This window comes from Rattus norvegicus, chromosome 13 (assembly GCF_021556685.1).
Source record: "Rattus norvegicus strain SHRSP/BbbUtx chromosome 13, alternate assembly SHRSP_T2T, whole genome shotgun sequence".
NCBI lineage: Eukaryota > Metazoa > Chordata > Mammalia > Rodentia > Muridae > Rattus > Rattus norvegicus.
This window is the reverse complement of record NC_141546.1, coordinates 51,134,546-51,158,849: the sequence shown is the minus strand read 5'-3', so window position 1 is coordinate 51,158,849 and position 24,304 is coordinate 51,134,546. Positions and strand designations below refer to the sequence as shown.

The 24,304-nt window shown below is 41.6% G+C and overlaps 1 long non-coding RNA gene across 1 annotated transcript in view; it reads left to right on the top strand.

Annotated features, from left to right (window-relative positions):
* Nucleotides 1–18,607, top strand: part of LOC102548181 (uncharacterized) — a 31,566-nt gene extending 12,959 nt beyond the window's left edge. The window contains exons 3-4 of the long non-coding RNA XR_015635484.1: nucleotides 18,071–18,202; nucleotides 18,353–18,607. This is a non-coding gene — a long non-coding RNA (uncharacterized LOC102548181). The remainder of the gene's footprint in view (nucleotides 1–18,070; nucleotides 18,203–18,352) is intronic.
* The last annotated feature ends 5,697 nt before the right edge of the window (nucleotides 18,608–24,304 follow it).

Genomic DNA, 24,304 nt, shown 5'->3' with positions numbered 1-24,304 from the left:
CTCTCTCTCTCTCTCTCTTTTTTAATAAAGTAGTCCGTGTAGATCGGCACTGGAGACAAAACTAGATGCGACTACGAGGTGACAGGCGATTAGTTTTCCTGATCTAGTAAATTCAGCTCGTAAATACTGATGTGAACCAGTATTTACCAAGCAAACCATGTGCCAAGGCTTGTGCCAAGTGGTATGAAAAATTATAAGAGTTCAAAGACCCCACGTGCAACCTTGGGTTCAATCACCAGAAGAAAAGAAAAGGCAAAATTAAAAAATGTGGGTAAAAGGCCTGGCCTGCTTCCTAAAAGCAAACAACCGAGCCAGGGAAAAAAGGCATGTGTTTAAATAGCTCTGATCTGAGGCTGGCTTGGGAGAGCATTTTAATGAGAGTGAAGCTGCAGAACATGGGGAAAGGAGAAGTCCCACTGGAGATGTTCTAATTCATCTAAAAATCTGCTAAGCACGGAAATATGAACACAGGCAAACCCAACAAGTGTTCAGAGAGCCACAGCACAGTACAACGCACATGGCAGGGAGAGGAAACCAGCACCATGCTCTCTCCGATGGTTTGGAAATAGCTTCCGACTTGTACAGAGACCTCTGTAGCCATCGGGTGTCTGTGAGCATAGGGGCATATGCAACAGTGTCTGACAGAACATTCTAGTTAATATATTCCTACTTATTATTATCCCCTATTTCTGAGTATTGTTCCAGTGATGATATCCAGATAACTTTTTCTCATTCTTTAGCATCTTTAATGAAAAGTAGAAATTTTGATTTAAAATTTTAATCCCTGACTTTAGAACAAGCCAAAACGCTAGGCCTCCGCGTACACCCCATACACTCTGTCACCATGCATACTCTGGAGAAGGCTGACTAGGCATAGGGAGGGAGAGTTGGAAGCATCAGCTCCAGAGAGTGAATAACCCAGGAAAGCATGGCTTCACCAAGCCATAGCAATGCACCTTTCTTTTTACTTTGGAGAGAGAGAGAGAGAGAGAGAGAGAGAGAGAGAGAGAGAGAGAGAGTGTGTGTGTGTGTGTGTGTGTGTGTGTGTGTGTGTGTGTGTGTGTGTGTGTGTGTGTTTTCTCCCAAGGAAAACACTGGGATAGACAAAAAGAACAATTTACGGACTGAATCTTTAAGGTCTAGAATCTCTCAGAGACTCATTAAGAGTTCTAATATACTATGTCACAGATTATGATCTCAGCAAAAACAGAAGACTCCGATAGCACGATACAGAATAATGAGATGGGGAAAACAGGACCAGAGCAAAAGCTTGAATTCTGAGCGTCATGAACCACGTGAAGATGTGGGAGCCACGCATTCGTTCCAAGTAGCGCACGCGCAGAGGAAACAAGGAGTGTGGAGAGGACTGGAGGGATGGCCGCTGAGGTTAGCTCTGTTTCAGATCGGTGGACGTTGTCACTGCTTCCCGTTCTATTTCAGCGGCATTTCAAAATAACTTTCAAAGACCCAATAATGTCCCAGAACTTACGCTGACACACTTTGGTTTTGTTGTTTGTTGTTTTGTTTTTTGTTTGTTTGTTATTTTGGTTTGTTGTTTGGTTTCTTTGATGATCCCCCTGAATTTAGGCAACGATATCCCCCCGACACAGAACTGGTGCCCTATATGAAATGCTTGTCTTACCAACTGTAGAGAACGTGGGACTAACTGTGGAGCAAAAGAACACAGGTTGCCTCATATCTACCCTCATTCCCACGAATTGCCAAGAGCACTTAAATTGACCTCATAGGGGGCCGTTAAAGAGTGTTTCCATCCGGCTCGCCTCCCAGTCAATACGTCCGGAACATGAGGGCTGTTCCCCTGAGTTAGAAAGTAACCCCTCAGTGAGACTAATTAGATTTCCCCCCAAAAAAAACCACACAGGTTATTGATTTGAGAATTGAAAATAGTATTGATGTACAGTAGTTGGTTATACTTGAATAAGAATTAATTACAGAATTTTTTAACTAGGTGAAATAGGAAATATCTACAAGATTTTTAATATAAAAGGATTCACATGATGTAATACCTCTTGCAAACCCAGAGCTTCCAGAATCAAACATTATTGGGATAATTTTACGAAATGCCTTAAAATTTTGATTGAATGCACCAACATATTGAAATGTTGGCCTAAGGCTACAGTAGTTTTCAGATGACATTTATTCCTTTGAAGGTTTATTATTATAATATCTACTAGTGTTAGAACTATCTACAGTCGTTCCACCGATATTCACTCATTCAACAAACATTATTGGAAGCCGCTTGTATGCCTGTGCCCATGTACAAAGACGCTTATTAGGAAAGATGGTGAACACAAACTGAGAACATACAGGGCCCTGCCCATGGGCTGGGTGGGCGCTATGCTATTGTTCATTCCCTACTTTGTTTCAGTCCCATCATCTTAGAAGCAAAGTATTGGTGTGATCTTTGTTTTCCAAAGGAACGGTACAAGAATCCAATAATCTGAGCAAGAACTCCGATCCTAGAGCAGATGACTCAAAAATAGTTGTTCGTCCTCTTCCCTCTCTCTCTCTCTTGTTGCTAAAAAGCCAAGATCCTTAGCTAGTCATGATCGTGCACACCTTTATTCTCAGCACTCAGGAGGCAGAAACAGGTGATCTATGTGAGTTCAAGACCAGCCTGGTCTACAAACCAAATTTCAGAACAGCCAGCACAGGGAAAGCCTGACTCGGAAACAAACAAACAAAAAATTAAAGATGCTCAAATTCAGTGCTCAGCCACATGTCGTTTCCTCGATCAGAAATCCCATCTGGTCTCTGATCGTCAGGGCTGAGCCAGACACAAGAAAACAGCATGGTTAGTCCATCTACCTATAAGCTACAGCTTCAAAATTATTCCCTAGCCTAAAATATGGTTTCAGATCTATTTCCTAGTTAGAAAGACAGATAACCCTCCAAACTGACACAATTACCTTGAAGGTATCTCAAACTTCAAGTAACTTACATCTAAATCTGTGGTCATCGCCTCCCTTCCTTCCTTCCTCTCTCCCTCCCTCCCTTCCTTAAAGGAACAGCACTTTCTTCTACTTGAGCTCAAATATCAGAATCCTGGGATGTATACCGGATTTCTTTTCTTCCTTGCAATTTGTATACTGTCCATTATTATAATCCATATAAACTGTCACCAGAACGCTTCACAAGTCTATCCTCTCCCATCTGCTTTAGTCCCTGGATCCACCTGTGGTGTTGCTTTCTATTTTTTCTCCCTGACATCCCCTGTGATCCCATTTCTTAATGGTTTGCAAACTGAAAAGAAAGATGGTAGCCACTGCAAGTACTTGAGAAGGTCCAGGGAAGCAACATGAGGAATATTTGAATGACAGATAAATGTCATAGTTTCTGCTGCAACTTGGCACAGCCCAGTCACCTTGAAGAGGGAACCTCAGTTGCGAAGAGACCTAGATCAGCGTGGCCTGTGTCTTTGAGATGTTTTCTTAATTCTTCCTTGACGGAGGAGGTCCCAGCCCACTGTGGGCAGCACCATCCCTAGGCAGGTGGCACTGAGCTGTATAAGAAAAGTAGCTGAACAAGTCAGTAGGCAACACTCCTCCATGGTGTCTGCCACAGTTCCTGTCTCCAAGCTCCTGCCCTGATATCCTGCCTTGACTTCCCTCAGGGAGGAACTGTTACTTTGTAAGATAAAACAAACACTTTCCTTCATAAGTTACTTTTGGTCATAGTGTTTATCACACAAGTAGAAAAGTAACTAGCGCTACAAGATAATACATAATGGTGACAAGGTAAATGTATGTGAGAAACGCAATATATTTTCAGAGAAGAGCAAAAGAAAAAAGAATGAAACAAGTACTACTGAGGGCTGAAATGTTTCTCTTACCGCTGTGAAGAGTTTAACTCATATAATTAGCTATTATTAAAAACAATTTAAGTCTACTTGCTTAAACATGGATTAGCCGATCTTCAATTTCTCAATGTTCTGCTGGGCATGGTAGTGCATGCCTTTGATCTCAGCACTTGGGAGGCAGAGGCAGGTGGATCTCAGAGTTTGAGGCCAGCCTGGTCTACAGAGTGAGTTTCAGGACAGCCAGGGCTACACCAAGACACCCTGTCTTGAAAAAGAAAAAAAAGACTATTCTGTGTGTTCAGCTCCCAGACCATCTACACAGATACTGTAAGAATGACCTTGTTTGCCTCAATTACTGTGTAGCTAAACTTCTGCACACAGCTCTTGGGAATTTTTACAGTTGCTCTAGTAATACGGTTAGTGATGAGAAGGTTAAGGATCAACTTCATCCTGTGTTAGTGCTGTAAAGGGTTGTCTTTGAATAGTGCACTCTGGCTCGAAAGACAGAGCTATTTATTTATTTACTTGTTTATTTATTTATTTATTTAGCTATCCAAGCTAGTTAGATTGCATATCACAGATTTGCTAGTGGTTATCCTCATTAATCTTTAAACTAAAAAAAAAATTATTCAAAACAGAAATGTTTCAACTCAGGCTTCAAATGTTACAGGCGATCATTTTGAAATAATGTGAAACTAAGCGCTTTCTCCCCTCTAATGTCATTAAGGACATAGCTAGTATCCTGGCTGGTTCACGGGGAGACAATGTCCAAGGAAAATCACCACATCAATCACTTTGAACACCACCTTCCTGTAACACCAATGGCCAAAAAGAAGAGACAGAAACTCCATGATAACTCCTTTATGTCCTGACGCCAGCAAAAGCGCTGATTTCCCATTGCTAAATAGGTAATGTCTCTCCCAACCCAGGCACTTTAAACAAGGAAGAAAGCTTGGAGAGAAAATGATTGTCAATATATTAAGGCCAACTGTCAATAGATTAAACTTAAAGGGGAGACAGCGAGGCTCGCTTGTAAATTACAAAGATACCGTGTCATTAAATAAATCTTCTACCTGCGTTCCCCACCCCCACCCATACATGGATCTTTCAGAGATATCAAGATACCTAGAGAACCAAGCGTTTTCTGGAATATAAATAGCTACAAAACAAGATAGCAAATGTGTTCTTGTAAACAATAAACGGGAAGCAGAGGACCAGTTTCTATCCTAGCTAAGAAATTATACTTTTGAGTTTTCTTGTGAAGAAACCCATAAGCCAGGTGCTTGACCCCTAGGCTCCAAAGTGTGTTGTACAGATTAGCAAAATAGTGTGCAGGATGTAGTTTAAGCTCCTAGAAAAAATAGATATGTAAATATATTGTTGTAGAATTGATTAGGTCGGCCAAGCAAAATTGAGACCACTTGTGGTGAATTTTAAAGAAAAACTCCCAAATGAATATTTCAGACTGAAGTGCATTTCTCTCGAAGTGTATGAATGCTATTCAACTCTGCACCCTAATGGCTCTTGAGTGCTCTGTTAGATTGTTAATAAAGATGCTAGTTCCTAACTCACTCACTGAAGAGTCACGGAGTGTTGGGAGCTCGCAGCTGGGGTTTCTAACTGTGGGTATGAATAGATGTGCAGAGTTCATGGAAGATCCTGGCAAGTGGCTTTTGAGGGAGGACCTTGCAAAGCTGAGAAAGGTGAGCTTAAACCACCATAGCAGTACCAATGTCTTAAAGCAACAACAGTATGGTAAGCCATTATCTGTGTTCAGCCACTAATAACTCAATCATAAATACATTCCCAACATAGATAAGACTAGAAGTGTTGGTAACGTTCACAGATGTGTTGACAGGTACAGTACCAAGTTGACTGCATTCTTTGGGAACTTAAAACAGCTGCAGACTATTTAGCCTCTAATCCACAATTGAGGAAACACTGATTTAGCAAAAGCCTAGAAATCCTTTGTGCTAGCCAGACTTATTTGATCTTGACACAAGATAGCACAGAGGGTTATCTGAGGGGAGGGAACTTCAATAAAGAAATGCCTCCATAAGATCCATCTGTAAGGCATTTTATTAGTTAGTGATCAGGCTATTATGGGTGGAGGGATCCCTGAGCTGGTAGTCCTTCATTCTGTAAGAAGGCAGGTAGAGCAAGCCATGAGGAGCAAGCCAGTAAGCAGCACGCCTCCATGGCCTCTGCATAAGTTCCTACCTCCAGGTTTCTACCCTGTTTGGGTTCCTGTCCTGACTTCCATTGATGATGAAGAGCAATGTGGAAGCATGAGACAAATGAATTCTTTCCTTCCCAGTGTGCTTTCGGTCATGGGTTTTCATCATAGCAATAGAAACCCTAACTGTGTCGGGAAGTGGTGACACATACACCTGTAGTCCCAGCACTCAGGAGGCAAAGGCAGGCAGATCTCTGAGAGTCTGGGGCCAACATAGTGTACAGAATGAGTTCCAGGACAACCGAGGCTACAAAAAGAAATTCCGTCTCAGTCTCAAAAAACAAACATGAAAAAGAGACACCCTAACTAAGACATCCCTTTTTACTTCTCTTTACTGCCTATGAGGAGCAGGGCGGGACACAGGTGTCACGGATTAGCTTAGGGATTTTTTGCTAAGGTTTTGTTGTTACTCTGTTCTGGTGGGTGGAACGTCAGATAATCAGATAACAAGGCCTGAGAACCACCTCCTGAGCCAACTAAATATGTGACCTGATGTAGAGAGCGGCGCGGCGAAACAAAGATGGCGCCGACATCCAGCCTTGTCTGGATATAAACGACTTACTGCGCATGTGCAGGCTTGTCCCCTTGCTAGGGCTCCCCCCTAGTGGTGAACAGCGGTACTGCACATGTGCGGTTTATGCACCAGGTGTCAGTTGACCGTTAATATGCTAATGAGGTGATTCATTCTCCGCCAATCCCTGGAGGACAAGTAGTGGGGTGATCCATGCCCCACCAATCCCTGAGAGATAATTAGCTTACTGTTGTGTATATAAGTTGAGCGACTTTGCTGCTCGAAGTCACTGTTCAAGAGAGCTGTAACACTAAGAAGAGCTGTAACACTGAGAAGAGCTGTAACACTAAGAAGAGCTGTAACACAGTAAAGGCTTGCTCGAAGAAGAATCCTGTTGCCGAGCGTCATTCTTACTGGCGGGACATTAGGCGTGCGACAACCTGATTGATTGACCTCTTTAAAAAAAAATGATGAAGCAGACATGGTCATGCATCCTTATAATCTCAGCATTTCTGAGGCTGACATAGAAATACTATGTTTCGGGTCAACCTGGGATACGTAACCTGGCCTACATAATCTAGTCTTGTCTCACAAAAGAGATTGGGATGGAATCATTCAGACTCTGTGCTATTAAAGAAAGAGAGTGGGCTTTAGACCAAGCAACACTGCATTTGTGTCTGGTGCCACCACCCACTGTGACAACAGAGAATTCCCTTCGTGTTGATGGAAGGTACTTTGTTCATCTGCAAAGCACTTGGAGCCCACTGATGGTTTGCATAGTGTATCTGCTCATTAGCTTCCTTCCTGTCTTATTCTACCAAACCACACTGGACAACAACTCTCCCACTGCAACTTTCATCAGAGCCTTGGCACTTGTTGCTTGCCCAGCTGAGAAGTTCATAATGTGCCTTCCCCACCAGCCTCTCGTCTTTCTGTCTCCTCAGCTCCAGATCGACATCTCACACTGTCCAACCATGTGTTGGAATTCAAGTGTCCCAGACCAAAGCAACCACCTTCCCTTCCTCTCTATCTTGTTAAGCACAGTCATTCTCTGCATTACAGACCCAACCTTTCCCATTAACTTGTGTTCTCCTCTCTCTACTTGCATTCTGTTGTTTTATAGTTCTCCAGCTCAGTAATGATTAAAGGCTGTTAGTTGCCCAAGATTTAAAACATGTATCTCCACTCCAAAACCTTTCCCAAATTCTCATCAGACATCCATGTCCTCTTTGATTTCTCTCCAGAGTTCATGCCTTTAATACCAGCACTTGGGAGGCAGAGGCAGGTGGATGTCTGTGAGTTCAAAGACAGCCTACACAGTGAGTTCCAGGCTAGCCAGGACTTCACAGTGAAACTCTGTCTCAAAATTCAAACAACAACAACAAAACTAACTAACAGTAAATTTACCCAGAGAGTTTAACAGGCATCTCAAACTCCACATGTGTAAAATTGGACTCTGGCTCCCATCCCAACAATCAACTCTTCCTGTGTGCTTTTCCATCTCCTCTTCCAACATTCGCCTCCCCACCCCATCCCCAGCTACCAGCCAGATGAGGACTCCGATTCATATAAAACCTCAACAAACCAACACAGCACAGCTTTGTCTCCTTTGTTCCATTGCTCACAATGTCAGTGTGTGTCTTTGTTCTTCGTTCCTTCTCAATCGCAAAACACCTTCCAACCATATTTATATCCAACTCATCCTTCAAAACCTAACACAATTGCTACACTGCCCCCACCCCACCCAGTGGCCTGTCTAATCTAGCCCTTCAATGGAGGAAGTTGGACAACTTCCTTTTAAGATTTATTTATTTTATGTGTTTTAAGTACACTGCAGCTGTCTTCAGACACACCAGAAGAAAGCATCAGATCCCATTACAGACGGTTGAGAGCTACCATGTGGTTGCTGGGAATTGAACTCAGGATCTCTGGAAGAGCAGTCAGTGCTCTTAACCAACTTCTTATTACTGATCTCATTAGCTCATTTTTATGCCCATGTGCACATATGCAAAATCAGTAGGTTGAAAGACAGGACATCAGTTATTTTTTCATTCTTTCTATTGTTAGAAATAATCTCCTTTTAGGTATCATTTCTGGCTCTTCAAGTCTGGGGGAAAGGGAAGTAGTTAAAACAGGGTCTTATTCTGTATCCTAGGTTGACCTCTAAGTTATAGAAGTTCTCTTGCATCAGCTTCCTGGGTAATGAGATTATGAATATATGGCACCTATGATACCACAGCAGGCTTCCAGATGTTTTTAGTTGTAAGAGACTATTATGAACAATTTTCTGTCAACCAATTAGACAATTGTATGTTCTGGGGGAAAGTTACAAAAAAAATTCTCAAGAATAAATAGAAAATATGAGTATGCCAATAGTAAGAAATAATTAATAATTGAAATATTCCCACTTCTGGTCTCCATCTGCGCCCAAAGCTGAGGCTGTTCCACAGCCCTTGGACACAAAATCTGCCAGCAGAGAACTGGTCTACCAGAAGCGCTCTCCCTCCTAAGCCCACAGCCCACAAGTGGAACACCACTTTCCCTCCATAGACTGTCCAAGGGGAGACACACCGGAAGCACATGGGGCACAAAAGAAACAGGACAGCCTAGGACAGGACCCTTCTGATCTCCATCTGCACCCAAAGCTGGAGTTGTCCCACAGCTTTCCAACCCAAAACTTACCCTGAGAGAGCTGATCCCCCAGGATCCCTGTCACTCCTAAGATCAAAGGCTCATAGGCCCACAGGAGGGACAAGCTCCAGTCAGAGACAGTAAGACCAACTAACATCAGAGATAATCAGATGGCAAGAGAGGCAAGCATGAGAACCTAAGCAACCAAACCAAGACTACTTGGCATCATCAGAACCCAGTTCTACCACCACAGCAAATACTGGATATCCCAACGCACCAGATAAGCAAGATTTGGATTTAAAATCACATCTCATGACGATGATGGAGGACTTTAAGAAGGACATAAATAACTCCCTTAAAGAAATACAGGACAACACAGGTAAACAGGTGAAGGAATTGAACAAAATCATCCAGGATCTAAAAATGGAAATAGAAACAATTTAAAAAATCACAAAGGGAGACAACCCTGGAGATAGAATACCTAGGAAAGAGATAAGGAGTCATAGATGCCGGGGTTGGGGATTTAGCTCAGTGGTAGAGCGCTTGCCTAGCAAGCGCAAGGCCCTGTGTTCGGTCCCCAGCTCCGAAAAAAAGAAAAAAGAAGAAAGAAAAAAAAGGAGTCATAGATGCAAGCATCACCAACAGAATACAAGAGATTGAAGAATCTCGGGGGCAGAAGATACCATAGAAAATATTGACACAGTAGGCATAGAAAGTACAAAAAGCAAAAAGGTCCTAACCAAAACATCCAAGAAATCCAGGACACAATAAAAAGACCAAACCAAAGAATAATAAGTATAGAAAAGAACAAAGATTCCCAAATTGAAGGGCCAGTAAATATCTTCAACAAAATTATGGAAGAAAACTTTCTTAACCTAAAGAAAGAGATGCCTATAAGCATACAAGAAACCTACAGAACTCCAAACAGATTGGACCAGAAAAGAAATTCCTCCTGTCACATGTAGTCAAAACACCAAATACACAAAACAAGGAAAGAATATTAAGAGCAGTAAGGGGAATGTAGGATGATGTCATTATACATATGAAGGCAAGTACAGGATACAATGAGGCCTGTCATTAGACAAGAAGGAAGGATGGGCAGGAGAAAAGTTTTAGAGAGGGAGGAGACTGGACTGAGGAGAGAGAGGCAGAGGAGAGAACATGGAGGCAGATGTTAAGATTCTTCTCTGCACATTTACAGGTTATGAATATTCTTAAGGGATGGATGTGTACGGGGCTTTGTATGTCTAGATGAACAAATTATATATTCTCAATTGGATCAGAGGTTATTGTGTTGTGTGTTTTTTCGTGTGGCAATTTAAGTTCAAGAGAGTATGTGGTGGCTAGACATGCTAGCCCACCACAAAATTGGGATGTGTATGTCTGTCATGGTGACATCCTGCCTTGGGAACTAGATAGGTAGAGATATTGTTGCTAGCCTCAGAGAGTAGCCATTGGCAGTGTCATATGGGATAGAGCAAAGTGGGTGAGACACTTTGCTGACTGAGATGAAGATATCTACCAGCTAATTTGGGGCACTATGGTGCCTGATCTAGTGCGGGATAAAAGACAGAATTTTATTTTAATTTTACAGCAACAGGGGAAAAGGTCAAGTAACATATAAAGGCAGACCTATCAGAATTACACCAGACTTCTCAACAAAGACTATGAAAGCCAGAAGATCTGGGACAGATGTCATACAGACCCTAAGAGAACACAAATGCCAACCCAGGCTACTATATCCACAGATGGAGAAACCAAGATATTCCATGACAAAAACAAATTTACACAATATCTTTCCACAAATCCAGCCCTACAAAGGATGATAGATGGAAAACTCAAACAGAAGGAGGGAAACTACAGCCTAAAAAAAGCAAGAAAGTAATCTTCCTGCAACAAACCCAAAAGAAGATAGCCACACAAACATAATTCTACCTCTAACGACAAAAATAACAGGAAACAATCACTACTCCTTAATATCTCTCAACATCAATGGACTCATTTCCCCAATAAAAAGACAGAGACTAACAGACTGGATATGTAAACTGTACTCAGCATTTTTGCTGCATAGAAGAAATGCACCTCAGTGACAAAGACAGACACTAAGAGTAAAAAGGCTGGGAAAAATTTTTCCCAAGCAAATGGTCCCAAGAAAAAAGCTGCAGTAGCCATTCCAATATCAAATAAATTCGACTTTCAACCAAAAGTTATCAAAAAAAAAGATAAGGAAAGATACTTCATACTCATCAAAGGAAAAACCTGAACATCTCTGCTCCAAATGCAAGGGCACCGACATTCATAAAAGAAACTTTACTAAAGCTCAAAGCACACATTGCACCACATACAATAATAGGGGGAGGCGTCAAGACACCACTCTCATCAATGGGTAGATCATGGAAACAGAAACTAAACAGAAACAGAAACTAACAGAACTTATAAGCCAAATGGATTTAAAAGACATCTATAGAACAGTTCATCCTAAGACAAAAGAATATACCTTCTTCTCAGCACCTCATGGTACCTTCTGCAAAATTGACCATATAAATGACACAAAACAGGCCTCAATAAATACAAGAAGATTGAAATAATCCTATACATCCTATCAGATCATCACGGACTAAGGCTAGTCTTCAAAAACAAAAAGTCCGCATACCCATGGAAGCTGAACAATGATCTACTTAATGACAACTTGTTCAAGGAAGAAATAAAGAAATTAAAGACCTTTTGGAATTGAAATGAAGTGAAAATGAAGGCACGGCATACCCAAACTTATAAAATACAAAGAAAGCAGTGCTAAGAGAAAAACTCATAGCTCTGAGTGCTTGCAAAAGGAAACTGAGGAGAGCATACACTAGCAGCTTGACAGCACACCTGAAAGACCTAGAACAGAAAGAAGCAAATTCACTCAAGAGGAGTAGAAGGCAGGAAATAATCAAATGCAGGGCTGAAATCAATCGAGTAGAAACAAAAAGAGCAACATAAAGAATCAACAAAACCAAGAGCCGGTTTTGAGAAAATCATCAAGATAAATGAACCCTTCGACAGACTAACCAGAGGGCACAGAGAGAGTATCCAAATTTACAAAATCAGAAAAGAAAAGGGAGACATAAGAACAGAAACTGAGGATATTCAAAAAATTATTGGATCCTACTACAAGGCCTAGACTCAACAAAATAGGGAAATCTGGAAGAAATGGACAATTCTCTAGACAGATAAAAATTAAACTCAGGATCAGACAAACTATCTAAACAGTCCCATAACCCCTAAAGAAATAGAACCAGTTATTAAAAATCTCCCAACCAAAAAAAAAAAAAAAACAAGGCCAGGAGCAGATGGGTTTAGTGCAGAATTCTATCAGACCGTTAAAGAAGATAATACTATCAATACTGTCAATAATATCAATACTGTCCAAACTATTCCACAAATAGAAACAGAAGGAACACTACCCAATTCATTCTTTGAAGCCACAAGTATTCTTATACCTAAACTAAACAAAGACCCTACAAATAAAGAGAATTTCAGACCACTTTCCCTTATGAATATCAGTACAAAAATGCTCAATAAAATTCTGGGAAACCTAATCCAAGAACACATCAAAATGACCATTCACCATGATCAAGTAGGCTTCATCCCAGGGATACAAAGCTGGTTCAATATATGTAAATTCATCAAAATAATTTACTATATAAACAAACTCAAAAAAAACAAAACACATGATCATTTCATTATGAGAAAGCATTTGACAAAATTCAACACCCCTTCATAATAAATGTCTTGGAAAGAATAGGAATTGAAGGCCCATACCTAAACATAGTAAAAGCAATATACAGCAAACCAGTAGCCAACATCAAACTAAATGAAGAGAAACTTGAAGCAATCCCACTAAAATCAGGGACTAGACAAGGCTGCCCACTCTATCCAATGGAAAAAAAGACAACATCATGTTGAAGAATACAAATTCAGCATGTAGAAGAATACAAATTGACCCATTCTTATCTCCTTGTTCAAAGCTCAAGTCCAAGAGGATTAAAGACCTCCACATAAAACCAGATACACTGAAACTAATAGAAGAGAAAGTGGGGAAGAGCCTGGAACACACAGACACGGGAAATTTTCCTGAACAAAACACCAATGGCTTATGCTCTAAGATCAAGAATCGACAAATAGAACCTCATAAAATTGCAAAGCTTCTGTAAGGCAAAGGACACTGTCAATAGGACAAAACAACAACCAAAAGATTGGAAAAGGTCTTTACCAATCCTACATCCAGTAGAGGGTTAATATCTAATATGTATATACAAAGAACTCAAGAAGTTAAACCCCAGAGAATCAAATAATCCTATTTAAAAATGGGGTACAGAGCTAAACAAAGAATTCTCAACTGAGGAATATTGAATGGCTGAGAAGCACCTAAAGAACTGTTCAGGGGTTGGGGATTTAGCTCAGTGGTAGAGCACTTGCCCAGCAAGCGCAAGGCCCTGGGTTCAGTCCTCAGCTCTGAAAAAAAAAAAAAAAAGAAATGTTCAACATCCTTAGTCATCAGGGAAATGCAAAGATGAGAATGGCTAAGATCAAAAACTCAGGTGACAGCAGATGCTGGCGAGGATGCGGAGAAAGAGGAACACTCCTCCATTGTTGTTGGGATTGCAGACTGGTAAAACCATCCTGGAAATCAGTCTGGGGGTTCCTCAGAAAATTGGACATTAAACTGCCTGAGGATCCAGCTATACCTCTCTTGGGCATATACCCAAAAGATGCCCCAACATATAAAAAAGACACATGCTCCACTATGTTCATTGCAGCCTTATTTATAATAGCCAGAAGCTGGAAAGAACCCAGATGCCCTTCAACAGAGGAATGGATACAGAAAATGTGGTACATCTACACAATGGAATATTACTCAGCTATCAAAAACAATGACTTTATGAAATTCGTAGGCAAATGGTTGGAACTGGAAAATATCATCCTGAGTGAGCTAACCCAATCACAGAAAAACACACATGGTATGCACTCATTGATAAGTGGCTATTAGCCCAAATGCTTGAATTACCCTAGATGCCTAGAACAAATGAAACTCAAGACGGATGATCAAAATGTGAATGCTTCACTCCTTTAAAAGGGGAACAAGAATACCCTTGGCAGGGAATAGAGAGGCAAAGATTAAAACAGACACAGAAGGAACACCCATTCTGAGCCTGCCCCACATGTGGCCCATGCATATACAGCCATCCAATTAGACAAGATGGATGAATCAAAGAAGTGCAGGCCGACAGGAGCCGGATGTAGATCGCTCCTGAGAGACACAGCCAGAATACAGCAAATACAGAGAATGCCAGCAGCAACCACTGAACTGAGAATAGGACCCCCGTTGAAGGAATCAGAGAAAGAACTGGAAGAGCTTGAAGGGGCTCAAGACCCCATATGTACAACAATGCCAAGCAACCAGAGCTTCCAGGGACTAAGCCACTACCTAAAGACTATACATGGACTGACCCTGGACTCTGACCTCATAGGTAGCAATGAATATCCTAGTAAGAGCACCAGTGGAAGGGGTAGCCCTGGGTCCTGCTAAGACTGAACCCCCTGTGAACTAGATTGTTGGGGGGAGGGTGGCAATGGGGGGAGGATGGGGAGGGGAAGACCCATAAAGAAGGGGAGGGGGAGGGATTAGGGGGATGTTTGCCCGGAAACCGGGAAAGGGAATAACACTCGAAATGTATATAAGAAATACTCAAGTTAATAAAAAAAAAAATTGGACATAGTACTACCTGAGGACCCAGCGATACCACTCCTGGGCATATACCCAAAAGATACTCCCACATACAACAAGGACACGTGCTCCACTATGTTCATAGCAGCCTTATTTATAATAGCCAGAAGCTGGAAAGAACCCAGATGTCCTTCAACAGAAGAATGGACACAGAAAATGTGGTCCATTTACACAATGGAGTACTACTCAACTATTAAAAACAATGACTTCATGAATTTTTTAGGCAAATGGATAGAACTAGAAAATATCCTGAGTCACAAAAGAACATGCATGGTATGCACTCACTGATAAGTGGATATTAGCCCAAAAGTTTGAAATACCTAAGAAAAATTTACAGATCATATGAAGCAAAAGAAGAAGGAAGATCAAAACATGGATGCTTGATTCCTAAGGGAGAACAAAATACTCATGGGAGGAAAAACCAGGACAAAGAGTGGAACAGGGACTGAAGAAAAGTTCATCCAGAGACTGCCGTACCTGGGGATCCATCCCATATGCAGCCACCAAACATAGTCACTATTGCTGATGCCAAGAAGTGCTTGCTGACAGGAGCTAGATATGGCTGTCCCCTTAGAGTTTCTGACAGAACCCTACTGATACAGATGAAGATGCTTGTAGCTAACCATTGGACTGAACAAGGGGACTCCAGTGGAGGAGTTAAAGAAAAGACCGAAGGAGCTGAAGGGTTTGCAACACCATAGGAAGAACAACAAAATCAACCAACCAGACCCCACCAGAGCTCCCAGGGAGGGACTTATCCACCAACCAATGAGTACACATGGAGGGACCCATGGCTCCAACTGCATATGTAGCAGAGGATGACATTGTCCGGCATCAGTAGGAGGAAAAGCCCTTGGTCCTGTGAAGGCTCATTTCCACAATGTAGGGGAATAACAGGGCATTGAGGTGGGAGTGGGTGGATGGGAGTGGGAGCATCCTCACAGAAGCAGGGGGGCAGGGGAGGGAGTATGGGAGAGAGGAGAAAGGAGATAACATTTGAAATGTAAATACATAAAATATTCAAGAGAATAAAATTTTTAAAAAAGATTAAAATTTTTTAAAAAAAGAAATATTCCAACAAAGCTCAGGCATCACTGGGAATTTTCTGGAACTGTATGAAGAAAACACAGCAGAAATTCCACACAAGCTGTTTAAAAAGCCAAGCTTTCGAACTCCTTCTGTTGGCACGTAACTCCATTAAAGCACAAATCCCTGGGCGAGAAAGCAGAGGCAAAGTTGCCTGGGATGGTTTAGGGAATGGTTGGTAGCAAAGGGGCATGGGAGCTCTCTTAAGAATGATAAAACCTTACAACACTAGACCATGGTGGTAGCACTTCAGCTGAAGGAATCCACTAAGGATGAAAACCGTGCACGCCCAATGAATCCTTTTAATTATGTGCAAGCGATACTCCAGGTGCAGTGCCTCACCAGTTTCCATAGATTTTCTCTGACTTAAAAGAGCTGCCAATCTGATACTCAAAATGTTTTTCTTTCATAAGCAGCTTAATTTCTTTGAATGTGTTTGTTCGGTTGTAAAAATGTAGACAGTGATATTGATTTTCATGCTTTGTTGGGTTTTTTTTTACACAACTGTGATGTAAACCTTTATTTTATTATTAAATTTATTTATTCACTTTACAACCCAATATCTGTCCTTCCTCCCCTCCCAGTACCCGCTCCCGTAAGTCCTTCCCCCATTCCCCTTAGAAGGCGAAGGCCCCCTCTGGGTGTCAACCCCCCACATACACTGTGTATCCGGTTGCTGTGGAACTAGACACACTCTCCCACTGAGGCCAGACAAGGCTGTCCATTTAGCAGTACAGGATCCACAGGGAGGCGGGCAGGCCACAGGCTCAGGGATAGCCCTGCTCCAGTTGTTTGGGAAGACCAAGCTGCTCGTCTGCTCCATGAGTGCAGGAGGTCTAGGTCCAGCCTGTGCTTGCTCTTTGGTTCATTTCTAATCCAAATAAACGTTGTACTTCTCTCCTCCAGCCTCCAAGTCTGTGGAGCACACTGTCCTGTACACCTGGTCTCTCAGTGGGGCCAGGCAGAAGGGATACCTGTCAGGTCTTCTTTGGTCTAGGTGTCGCTCCTCCCATGGTCAGCCTTCTCTCTTACTCCTGAGCAATCAGGTGCTGAGGAATGAGAAAAGTGGATGACTGTGAACCATCTTAACCGTCCACGCTTTTTCTTGTTATCAGCTCCTGGTTTTGAATCAGTTCAAGAACTGGAATCTACCTTCTTCCAAACCTCCCTGCCACCCTGCCCAAAGAGGCAGTGAGTGCCACTTAATAGGGAGACCACAGGGTAGGGTGTAGTGAGCCATATTGGATTTGGGCCTGGATAGCTCAAAGTGGCTATGTGACTCTTGGCCACACATACTCCTAAGATCCTCTCCCATGTATTTACGGCACAGGAAGAAAAGACCAAGTAGTAAACACCCAGTGTCTCCACTGCATGACCTCTGCTGAGCCCGGCTGATGCATGTGGCACCGACACACCTGGACCACACCTGGGTGGTGGGCAATTTACTTCTGCCTTTTGCTTCCTCAGCCTTTATCCTGGAGATTTAGGCTGGTCTTCTGGGATTTCTCCCTAATTAATTCAGGTCTCTTAGTCGAGAAGTCATAAGCCAGGGTTTCCCACTGTGCTTCCCAGTTATTTTCTACCTGGAGACTTGGGTATATAAGTGGTGAATAAAGCTACAGGAGTCTCTCACTCTTCTTCCTCACTCTCACTCTTCCTTCCGCTCTTTCTCTCTCTCTCTCTCTCTCTCTCTCTCTCTCTCTCTCTCTCTCTCTCTTCCTCTCTTCCTCTCTTCCTCTCTTCCTCTCCTGGCTTGACATGATAACCTCTGTGTGTGTGTGTGTGTGTGTGTGTGTGTGTGTGTGTGTGTGTGTGTGTGTTTTTCATCCTGTAGGCTTTCGCCCGATTCTCGGTACTGTGTCGGTGCTGGCGCCGACAGTAGGGACAGGAAAAAACTGAAAGAACAAACGCATGTGTCCTTTTCCACAGAAACTCCAAAAGGAGCTACCTAGCTCATCTCTCCTCAGTCACGTACTCCCTGCTTCCCCTTGTGCTCCTATCTTGTTCTTTTTTCAGGTGAAAGAAGGCTCAACTTTCTCCCCCCACTGGATCAGATGTGCGTTCTTGGTTCACTGATGAAGATCCTCCCAATCTACCGAGGAGTTCTGGGAACTGAAGACTCACGCTTTCACTAAGGAGGCAGACATGGTATGCAGAACTTGTGAGCTCTTGCATCAGATCTGAGAACAGTCAATGTAGCACGAGCACCGTACAGCATTTGGGGGGAACACTATGAGATGACACAAAACGGGACCTCAGCTTACAGGCATTAAGAAAACCCACTCCCTCTCCTACCAGGTGAGATAGCAAATTCCGAAACAGAGCAGTCTGTGCTCACCATCTCCAAAGCCATGTTGGAAGCAAGGTGAACGCATGGGTGATCTTGCCACTCTCTGTGCCTTCACACTGATCGTTCAGAGCAGAGCATCTCTTGATGATGTAGGACCACAGAAGACTAAGCAAGTTAGCAAGGTCCATTGGCCTTGTTCATCAGTCTTTTTTATTTTTAATATATGTGACATATATCTGGAATAAAAAGAACCTCCAAATGTAGCATGTGTGTGTGTGTTTATGCATATGTATGTGTGTGTTCATGCACTCATGCACATGTATGTAAAATCTGTCTGACCTAAATTCGCTGTAGTAGTTTGAATGGTGCCCCATAGTCTCTGTCATTTGAACACGCGTACCCATTTGATGACTCTGTTTGAGGAAACCTTCAACAGTTAGTGGTATCTAGGGGAAAGAGTACCACTTTCTTCGGTGCTATGGCCATTGATAAGGTGCCCCATGTTTCATCAATTCACCTCCTTTCCATGTTCAAGGGAGAAACTCTAAATGTGGTAGTTCACACACAACAAAAAGCATTTAAACTACGAGAGGGCTCAATGAGAGGAAAGGTTTTAATGAAGGGGAGAGGCAGGAAGAGAGGATGCTAAGGGATGAAAAGGACTAAAATGGATGAAACTTTCAAAGAATACAAAGTGAGTTTTAAGTAGACAAACAAGCATGGGTTATACATGGATCTCTATTGAACAGTGACTTGGTCCCTTAGGTCTATATACCCACAAGTATAATAGATGAGTCATATTGTAGTTCTGCTTTTAATCCCAGGAATCCCCCAGACTAGTTTCCATAGAGCCTGATGAAATTACATACTTCAAATTGCATACATATATATACATACATATATACATATATACATACACACATACATACATACGCACACATACACACATACATAAATACACACAAAAGGTCCTCTCCTTTTAACATATGGACATTCATGTCACCCACAGACAGAACTCGGGTTATCAGGTGTGACAAGAAAGCACTGTTACCTGGGACATCTCACTGGTCCTGCAGTTCTTTGTATATTTTAGCTACTAATCCCCTACATGGTGATACTATTTACACCACTAGATTAGTTAGCTTTTAGATACTAATTTAGATGAATAGGTGGCAAAGATTTTTTTTCCCATTCCACAGTCTGTCTTGTCAATATATTAATTGTCCCCTTTGATCTGCACAAATCTTTTAATTTCATGTGTCAAGTCTTGCTGATTTTTTTTTTCGGAGCTACTGGAGTTCCTTTCAGAAAGTCAATGCCTAGACCTGGATTTTGAAGTTCTCCCTTTGCATTTCCCTTGGATATTTTCAGTTTGTGGTGGTCTTTGATCAATTTGAATTGATTCTGCATATGGTGAAGGGTAAGATTCCCATTTTAGTTTATCCAGCACAGTTTTTTATTACTGCATATTTATTAATTCTTTAAGAATTTCATACATTTGTGCAATGTATTTTGAACCTATTCACCCTTTCTTCCTTTTTCTTTCTTTTTTTTTTTTTCAGAGCTGGGGACCGAACCCAGGGCCTTGTGCTTCCTAGGCAAGCGCTCTACCACTGAGCTAAATCCCCAACCCCCTATTCACCCTTTCTCATCCCTCTAACCCCTCCCGGATCCACCTCCCATCTTCCCACTCCCTCTAACATCCTGCCCTCCTTTTAAACAAAATTTTTTATTATTTTGTTGAATGTTTTATACAATGTGTTTTGTTTGTAGTCCCTTCCCCTCCCCAACTCATCCAACTTTGTGTGTTTTGTTCATTTTTGTAAACCCATCAAGATCAGTTTGTACTGATGTATATTCTTGGATATCAGGTCTTCCGCTGGAATGTGGTGAACTTACAGGCGTTAGACTCTCGTAGGAAACCACTCTTCCCTCTTCCAGCAGACAACAGCTCTCGATAGACTAGAGGTAGGATGCAGTGCCTAATTCTCATCTCCATGCTGAGATCTGATCTGACTTGGACTTAGACAGGCTGTGAGTGATGTTGCAGTCACTGTGATCTCATATGGGCAGCTGCCCTGCTGTGTCCAGAAGATCCTGTTTCCTTGTGGTCATCCAGTGCCTATGACTCTTGTATTCTTTCTGCTCCCTCTTCTGCAGTGACCTCTGAACCCAGGGGGTTGGGAGTGGCGGGGGGGAGGCATAGAGGTACAGGACAGATTCCAGTTAGGGCTGAGCACTCTATAGTCTCTTACTCCCTGTACTTTAGCCCGTTGTGGGTCTCTGTGTTAATCACCATCTACTGAAACTAGAAGCTTCTTAGATGAAACTCAGGGATGTATTCATTTATGGGTTTAATGTTGTCACTAGAAATCAGTTCGATACTACATCCGGTTGGCTGTGATGGCATGTGCCCTTAATCCCAGCACTCGGGAGGCAGAGGCAGGACAAAGTTTGAGGTCACCCTGGTATAAGGAGTAAATTTCAGAACATCCAAGGCTACAGAGAGAAACTCTGTCTTGAAAAAAAAACCTGTCAATTTGGCAGAATAATAGACGTAGGTTCTCCTGTAGGGCCTATAAGCTGTCTAGCCATAGGTTCTTCATCCAATAATGGTTCCAGGTATGGGCTCCTCTCCAGAAATTGACACAGAGACCCTGTGGCTTTAGGGCCTTAATCACAGAACATGGAGAAAGCAAGGTCCTGACCTGGAAGCTTCATCCCTACTAGCTAGCTTCCACAGTGCTGAAAGGTTCTCTGTATGCTACCATAGGAGGAAAGCGACCATCAGTCAATCCCAGCTGAGCTCTGGGAGCTACAATAATGGTTGGCCTGGTAAGACATCCCAAATGGTACAGTGGTGGCATGGACATCATGGCAGTAATCAACCACTTTCTAATTGGATTTGAATTCCGGTCCACAAGGTAAAACACAGCACAGGTTTAAGTGTCACTTCTCCATTGTGCGTCTTTGGCAAGGGTTAGCTAGCTGTAGTCACGTGGGCTTGTTACCGGGTCCTCTACTTCGTGTCACTGCTCCATGTGTTTATTCTCATGCCGCTACCATACTGTAGAACATTCAAAATTCCCACTAGCTTCATTGAATTTACTTTCTCTTCACAAAGTACATGTGTATATACAATGTGTGTGTGTGTGTGTGTGTGTGTGTGTGTGTGTGTGTGTGTGTGCATGTTGCAGTGACTGAATCCAGGAATATCAATTTTACTCTTAATACTTTAAAAACATTGATAGCAACAAAACTTAACAAAAGTGGCGGCTGAATTTTGTTTTTATTTTTCAGACCCAAGAAAACATAGTTCTATACCCAATTATAATATACCTTCCACTCTCTAAAGAAGAATATCCCATAACATGTTTCAAGATTTTTGTCAAAATGTCTGACTAATTCATTTTTCTTGCATGTCTAGATTGCATCTCTCTAGCTTTCTTTCTTCTTTTAATTTCAATTTTAAAGACACAACTTCTAATATGTTCAAATTATGTCCTTTCACTGTATACTTAAAATTTGGTAATAATAAATATTAATAATTCTCAATTACATACTTGTATAGATATAATACATGTGTATACTTATATACATACTCACATAAGCACACATGTGTGCAACCATGATATGCATATACTTCTTGTTACTAATTATTTATAACATTGTCATTTGGAGGAAAATCTAAGGTTGTTATTTCAAAAATTAAGCATAGTAGTATCCTAATTTGTTATATGCAAAGCCAGAAGAACTATACTTTATTCTTGGCAAATTTTGACATTTTTCCCTAAAAATTCTCCATTCCATTTTTCCAAATAGCAGTTGTAAAGGCATGTCCTGTTTCTAAGAACGTAGAACAGTCTGGAAATTGAAAAAAAAACTAAATTTTTAGTCATTAACTGGTCTCACCATTTTCATCTAGGGCTCCTAGATTCTTTGATTTTATTCTATACTCCCCCAGAAGTTTTCTCCATTAATATTAACAGCTTTTTGAATCTCATTACTCTGATTTATGCCTTTTCAATTTATTTAAGGTTGTGTCAATATTAAATCATCTGTCCCTTGCGAGCAACTTCAATAATGTTTAGTTGCAAAATACTCTTAAGCATGACGTGGCGAGCAAGAATCCATGTTATTACTTACAGTGCCATCCTCCCTCCAGAATTAACTAATAATTAATGAGGGCTATATTAGAGAACACAGAGGCAACCCAGAATACCTCAGGAAAAATATCATAAGTTATTCTGGAACTTTTATTTCATTTCGGATGTTCTTGTTCTTGTGTAAGAGAGAGTGAGGAACCACAGGGGGAAATTCTAATGTTTTGAAGCTATTATTTCCTGAATATCTAGGAGAGTTGCAATTAAAATTAAAGGAATCTTCAGACTAAAACTTCGGTTTTAGGAGACTTCCATATTGAAAATGCGGAACATATACCAGTTTCCCCGATTTCCACCAACACATACAAAGAAGTGTAACTAAGTATGAGCGTAAGCTTAAAAGAAGAGATGTGGATGTCACTCGCGCTACCCACTGCTGGATATTACATTTGGTATGAAAAACTAAACGTTTTCATGCTAAGACAAGGGACAGAAAAGGCGAAACCTATAGCCACGATGCTGAGTCTTCCTGGCACTCAAGGTCTGTGGCCCTTCAGGACAGCTAGAAAGAGAAAGAAATGACAAAAGGAAAACCATCCACATTCCTGTTGCTAAGTGATGTGATTTCCACACAGAAAGCTTCAGGGAGTCTAGGAGAAACCGAGAATGCCCGGGCAGAGCTGGAGAGATGGCTCAGTAAGAATTAAGAGTATGAACTGATCTTCCAGAGAACCAGAGTTCTGTTCCCAGCACCCACATAAGGCACCTCACAACTGCCTGTAACTCTAGCGCCAGGGAAATGTGATGCCCTCTTCTGGCCTCCTCTGGCACTGCACTCACAAACCCACACATAGATGCATATAATTTAAAAATAGGATCTTTTATAAAACAGAGAAAATGCCTATTTCAATACCATGTGAATCTACATTCACCACAAAATAAAAAATGAAATCTAGAGGCTGGAGAAATAGCTCAACAGTTAAGAGCATCTGTTATTGCTGGGGACCTGGGTTCAAATCCCATAGCTCACAAACATGTTATAACTCCAATTCCAGGGAACTGATACCTCTAAGGGCACTGGATATGCATGTGGTGCGCAGACATACATTCAAGCAAAATACAACACATAAATAAGGTCAGTGCATTTTAAAAATTAAAATAAAAAAATAAATAAAGTTTAATTCATTTCAGAGTTGGGCACATACTTGTCGTTCCAGTACTTGGGGGTAGAGGCAGGAGGATGGCAAGTTTAAGACCATCCTGGACTTCAGAGAAGAACCTGGTTTCAAATACAAAATAAAATACGCATTTCAAACAATCATAAGGCAATATTCGACTCACTAAATACACAGCAGATTTTCAAACAGAAACAAGGGTGGCTCATGGCACAGCACTTGCCTAACATATCTGAGACTGAGCCCCAGAATCATGAAATAAATAAAATAAGGGGAAATGGACAAAGATGGGCAGTAACGCAGTGCTACACGGTATTTTATAATGTAGAATTTTACGAAATTTCTAGGCTGTTTGTTTTATTTTTATCATTTCTATTTATATTAAATAATACCAGAAACTACATGACAAAACATGAAAGTTAAAATATGAACAGGATTAATCTATTTAAACTCTCACTTTCTGTGTTTGTCTTAGTCTTTTGGTTGTTTGGAGGTGGAGTTAGAGGAGATGCCGCTGCTGCGCTCCTCTCCTTATCCTTCCTTTCCTTCTCTTTTCTTTCTCCTCCTCTTCATCCTTTTCCTCTTCCTCCTCCTTCTTTTTCTTCCCCTTCTTCAAACACAATTTCATATAATCTAGACTGGCCTCAAATTTGCTATGTAGCTGACCCTGGCCCTGAACCCC